At 51.5% G+C, this 5,886-nt stretch overlaps 1 protein-coding gene across 1 annotated transcript in view; it reads left to right on the forward strand.

Annotated features, from left to right (window-relative positions):
- The first annotated feature begins 5,848 nt into the window (after positions 1-5,848).
- The window catches only part of SIX6 (SIX homeobox 6), a 2,221-nt gene continuing 2,183 nt past the window's right edge, over positions 5,849-5,886 (forward strand). The window contains exon 1 of the mRNA XM_014966576.1: positions 5,849-5,885. The gene's annotated coding sequence lies outside the window, so the exon portion shown is untranslated. The remainder of the gene's footprint in view (position 5,886) is intronic.

Consider the following 5,886-nt stretch of genomic DNA (forward strand, 5'->3'; position numbering starts at 1 on the left):
TCCCAGCCGGAGTGCCAGAGGTACGCCATAAACCTGTCCCGAGCAGGTGCCTTTCTTCTCCTCCTGAATTACCGGCTCAGAAAAGTGATGAGCAGGTAAGACGGAGAGGCCGAAATCCTGGCATGTCTTAAAATTTGGCAAGGTCCAGGGACCTCCTGCCTGGTATCTTTCGGGGAAAATAAAAATAAAAATATAAAAATAGAAATAAAAGGACGGACAGACGACTCGCATCCTCAGGCGTGTGGTCTGGGATAAACTTGCTGCTCCTTGCAGCAACCCCGGAGCCCAGGCAGGAGCCCACCTTCAGCACAGGTAGCCCTTTTGCTGTTTCCAGGGCCGGGGGGGTGCCCGGGGGGGGTGGACCAGGAGCTGGGCTGGCCTGGGAGTGATGCTGCTGACTCCCAGAGGGCACCCAAAGCTGCGGAGGAGCTCCCTCCCCAAAAACCAGGGACCTCAGCTCCCCAGCGGCCTTCATTCCCAGGGACAGAGCTCCGGTAAGGGCTGGGGTCCAGCCCAGTGCCGGTGACCACACCAGTTGCCCTTCCCATTCTCCCGGAGGAAACCCCAGCAGCGTTTAGACACTACACCACCTCAGGGTGCCTCATCCAGGTTCTTCACCCTCCCCTCAATCACGCGAATTGTCCCCATTCCTGCTTTCTGCTAAATAAGTGTTTTCGTGGCAGCCCTCCTCCCCATCCTGCGAGAAGATGGAATATTTGAAGGACTTTTTTATCTTTTTTTTTTTTTTTTTTTTTACATTCGACTCCTGCTCTCGCTTCCCCGCCTCCCACGGCAGGGGAGCCACAAGAATGCCTTATTTTCCCAAAAGACCACTTCCCGGGGGGGAGAAGGGAGGAAGGTGGAAATTAAATTAGGAAAAAAAAAATCACAAGAAAAAAACCCCCAAAAAGCACTTTTTTGGGGGAAAAAACACCTAAAGACCTGCTAAACACCTGAACGGTCAAAAGCGTCTAGAGGTATTTGAATACTTTGGGGGTTTGTTTTACTGCTTTTGTTGGAATTTTCAGTGAAAACCCTGATGGTGCCCAGGATTTTAAGCAGAATGAAGATTTTATGTGAACACACTTCAGTTTAATAGGAGATTTGGCGGTGTGTGTATTTACTGTCGGTAAAGGCAGCAGCTAAACAAACCTCGATGGACTGCGGGCTTTAAAAACAGGCCCATGGTTAAACCCTAAAGAAAATGATAGAAAAAAATTTTGCGTGGTAGATCTTTCCTGCCTGCAACCCTGGCCTTGACCAGGGCCCTGTACAAGGAAGGTCTTTTCTTATCAGTCTCAAAATAACTCAATTTTTTGAGTTTTCAGTGCTACTTTATTGTAACACCAAATATATACTAGCCATGGTCTGACACTTCGTATTATAGGTAACTTTACTAATACGCCGAAGGACAAAGATTTAATGAATACATGGTCTGAGAGTGGAAAGTGGGTGAACATCTCTGCCTGTCCGACATCGTTTTCAGGACTCTGGGGTGTTTTAATGGGTTAGCAGCTATTTAAATGAGGATCCAACCTGCATACTTTCCCTAATATTAAGGGATTAATATTAAGTTTTAAACGTAACTTTTTCTTAGGAAGAGATGGAGGGATTGGTAGCTGCTATTTCAACAATTACAAAGTAAAAAGGCATGAAACACATGAAACACGGATCGTTTTCCTGCCGAGCACCCCCAACACACCGTCCTGAGCTTGGGGACCTCCCTCCGGCAAATCTCCGGGGTGCCTCGGTGGGAAGCGCTCCCGAAAGCCCCAGACCGGGTCCACGGAGGGGGCTGACATTTTCAAGTCACCTCTTTTCTATCAGCGACAGCGGGCACCCTTCTCCGCCCGAGCATCCCTCCTCCTCCTCCTCCTCCTCCGGCGGCGTGGGATGAGGGCGAGAACCCGCCCCGCTCCCCGCTCCAGCCCTGCCTGACCCGCACCGCTCCCCGCCACCGGAGCGGGTCGTGCCGGTACCGACCCGAGGCCAAAAAAAAATCCCGACTGGTTTCCCGGGGACCCTCCCGGGGGACGCCGGTTCTCTCAGCCGGCGCCGCAGACCCACTCAGCATCACCTCGTGAACCCCCGCATCCCCCCCAGTCCCACCGAGACCCGGAAAGTAGGGCTTCTCCTTCCCGGGGGGATTTTTTCATTTTTATTTTTATTTTTTTAATGCAATATCCTTAACGCAAATCAGAGGTTTTTTTAAAAAAAAAAAATAAAAATAAAAATTCATTCGCACCTTTGCTGCATTAGGAAAGTCCATCTGGATAAATAATCCCCAGGGACTGCGGGGTGGGTGATGACCGCAGGGATGTACTGACACGCGTGGTTTTGCTGCGGGGCCCTGGAGGTGGGGGCCAGAGAGCGCACCGTCGGGGTGACCTGGATCACTGGCAGCATCTTTGATAAAGATTTTTTTTTTTTTTTTATTCCTTGACCTCCTGAGGATCCATCTCTGCAGGGATAGCGCTACCTGTAGCAAGGGTCAGAGCCGTGACTAAATTAAGGTAGTTATCATTACCGGCTATTAATGTCATTAGTATTGTCTCTATTTAGGGTGGGGAAGAGAAGAAAAAGGAGGAAAAAAGAAGAGAAACGAAGCGGACAGGTCGGAGTGTGCAGCCAGGCTGGCAGGCGGCTCGGCTGAGACAGGGGGGCTCAGCCAGGACCCTCTGCTTTTTTTGGGAGCCTCTCCTGGACGCGGCATCGAGTCCCACCAGGGGTGGGGGTCCCCATGGGGTCACCGGTCGCGCTGCGGAGGCAAAGCCCGGCCCGAGCCCCTTCTCCGGAGCGACGGGGCGGGGGGAAACCTGCCGGGGTCCCGGCCACGGATAAAACGCTTGGGTCGGGGGGTGGAGGGGTGGGAGAGGGACGGTGGGGCCCCCTTGGAGGTGATTTCTCTCTCGGCGCTGGTAGCACAGAGCAGGGAGCCCCCAGGTCCACCCCCAGCCGGGCAGAAGCCGGTTCCCCACGGACTGTGCCCACTTCCCAAATACAGACCCCAGGGTTCACAGCTGGAGAGGGCGCAGAGCTGCTGGGGCTGGGCTGATTTTCCCCCTCGGGTCACCCTTTGAATGGTTAACAGAGGGTTCCTGGGTCCGTTTCGGTGTTGGCTTTTCTTTGACTCCCTCTCCCCTCCCAGCAGGACCGCCAGCATCTCCCCATCCGGGACGGTTTCGGGGGAACAAAGGCCGGAGACCTGGGGGACCCCCCCCCCCCCCCCCCCCCATGAGGATACATTTCTTTACCCTACAGTCCTGGCGTTCATTATGGAGCCTGTCTCGCTCTGTTCATGGTCATTAGGCTGCAGCCCAGTAACTCCCTCGCCAGATCATGTGCATGCTTTAAAGGAGGAAAAAAAAAAAAAAAAAAAAAAAAAAAAAAAAAAAAAAAAAAAAGGGGGGGGGGAAAAAAAGCCCGAAAAGCTATTGCTCATTTCATGGGGCTGTTTTAAGATATTACTGAAAGAGGGTGGACAAGGATCTGATGGAAGGTCCAAGTAAAGGAACAAATGATTACTCGACTCTGGCTTGTATGGCTTTGTCCTTTGATAAATCATGGCTCTTGACATTGAAAGATTGACATGGCTGAAAGAGCTGTAGATATGTTTGATATTGTACAGCTGTAGACTGTAGCTGTAACACCATTAAAAAAAAAAAAAAGAAAAAAGAAAAAGAAAAAAATAAAAGGGGGGGGAGAAAGAAAGCCCGAAAGAGCTACAGTAATATTAGTAATAATCATCATCATCGCCTGGTCCTTCTAAATTAGCTAGCCATTCACACAGGCTTTCCATCCTTCCACCTCTCTCCAAGCAGAGGTTTTTCCTCCACCAGCCCCGGTCCCGGGATGCTTTCGGTGGCTACTGGCCGCCCCTCCGGGTTGCCCGGCACCGCGGGGGTCGCCGCCTTCTCACCCCCTCTCTGGGGTATCCCGATGCTCACACCGAGGAGGTTTGGGTTTGGTTTTTTTTGGTGTTTTTGTTTTTTTTTTTAACCCTGTCCGAAAAGGTTATTTGGGATCTTTCATTCAGCTGTTCGAAGGACACTTTTTCCCTGGTGGAGAGGACAGGGATGGGGTGGAAGGGGACTCTCCCTCAGCAGTATTTATAGATGATATTTTCCTCTTCTCTGATTTTTTATTCCCCCCCCCCCTTTTTTTTTTTTCCTAATCGGATGGGGAAATCAAACCTGGGTCTGTAAAGTGAAGCCGAAGAGCCTCCCCATTTATTTTTTAAGTTTCTGCGGAGTGTCTCTGAACTCGTGAGTTTTGCGTGTGCTTTTATGTCTCCCCAGCTCTGTCGGGTTTTATGAAAATGAGCAGTATTGAAAGCTTTTCCATCCCGCTAGCTGTGAGCCTCACATAAATGATGTAAATGGCTCGAAGGGTTTTTTTCAAGTGAACTGTGTAGATCTGTGAAAATAATATCAGGGTTTTCCGTCAGAATGAGCTTAGCACTGTACTGAGGCGTACCATAATCTGACCCGACACCTCCGACCATCTGCGCTATCTATCTGCCTTCTGATTTACCAAATCTTCACAAGCAAAAGACAAATTGTACTTGATACTAAAGAAAAGACGGCGAGCCCCAATCCAGCTCCATTTCTACGGAGAAATGATTGGAGAAAATGTAAATCTGTTTAATTTCGGTCGGGCAACTAGCAAAGGAGCTTTCTTAAAGGAGGAAATAAAGGGGAAAAAAAAAAAAAAAGAAAAGGAAAAAAAATACAAAGAAAAGAGAAAAAGGAAAGAGACAACAACAAGATATCAAATTAAGGCGGCATTTCTTTGACAAGCGTTCTAGAACACGAGAAATAATAATAATACATTGCAAAGAGCGGAGGGGGGAACATATTGAGCTCAATTCAAAATATATGCTGCCTTTCCGAGCATGGTCCCTAATGTCCCCGGAAAGAAATTGCCACTGAGCAGCTATGTGTAGAATAAAGAGTGGCTTCTTGATTTCCTTCCCTCTCCTCCCTTCCCCAGCCCCCCCCCCAGCCCCCCCCATCCTTCTCCTTCTCTCCAGAAAACAAATCGTATCCTCACAGCTCAGAAAATGATTTCATTCCTTCCCCCGTGACGGCTGGAGGTTGCCCCGCTCCAAAGAAGGGGTGGCCGGTCGCCCAGCTCGCCCAGAGACCCACAGTCCCTCTCTCGGGGTCTTGGGGGGGACGGGGGACACAAGGGGAGGGGGCGAACCTGCGGGTAACGATCACTCCCAGGTGATCAATATTTCAAAAGATTGCTGAAATCTGCTTGGAGTCGCTGTCCTGACCTACAAATGACTTCTCACTCCCTGCAACTATTCTCGGCGTCTTATTCAGGGCCGTTCAGCCGAAAACAATAAGGTTTTAAATGCTAAAAATAAATGAATAAAAAAAAAATGATAAAGCTTTAGTTGAACGGAGAAGGGCGCTGGGCTCTTTTGCAGATAATTCCTCGTTTTAGCAGAGATGGGAAGCGACCTGTAGGAGGGAGACGGGAAGGGGGGGGCAGAGTTTTTTCCTAAACCTGGGCTCTCCTTGCGGTCCCTCCCGCCGCATCCATTGTCGCTGTCACTCCCAGCGCCGCTGTCACCCTCCTGCAGCCGGTTTTGGTCTGATTTCCCAGCCCCGCGTTATGCCTCTCTCCCAGCCCGGGGTAAGGCCGCGCTCGGTGCGCGCAGACCCCGCACCTTTACCGGGGAGGGCGTAAAGGGGGGGTCACGGGCATCCCATGGCGGGGAGCCCCCCAACTTCCCGGCAGCGGGTGCTCCCCTTCTCCGCCCCGCAGCCCCCGGGGATGGGGGGGGAGCGGCGGGGAGGAGGTGGCGGCCCCCGGGGGAGCGGGACGGGACGGGAGCGGAGCGGGCGTGCGGGGAGCGGGGCGGGGAGGCGGGGG

The sequence above is a fragment of the Calidris pugnax genome, unplaced genomic scaffold, assembly GCF_001431845.1.
Source record: "Calidris pugnax isolate Ruff unplaced genomic scaffold, ASM143184v1 scaffold74, whole genome shotgun sequence".
In the NCBI taxonomy this organism is placed as follows: Eukaryota; Metazoa; Chordata; class Aves; order Charadriiformes; family Scolopacidae; genus Calidris; species Calidris pugnax.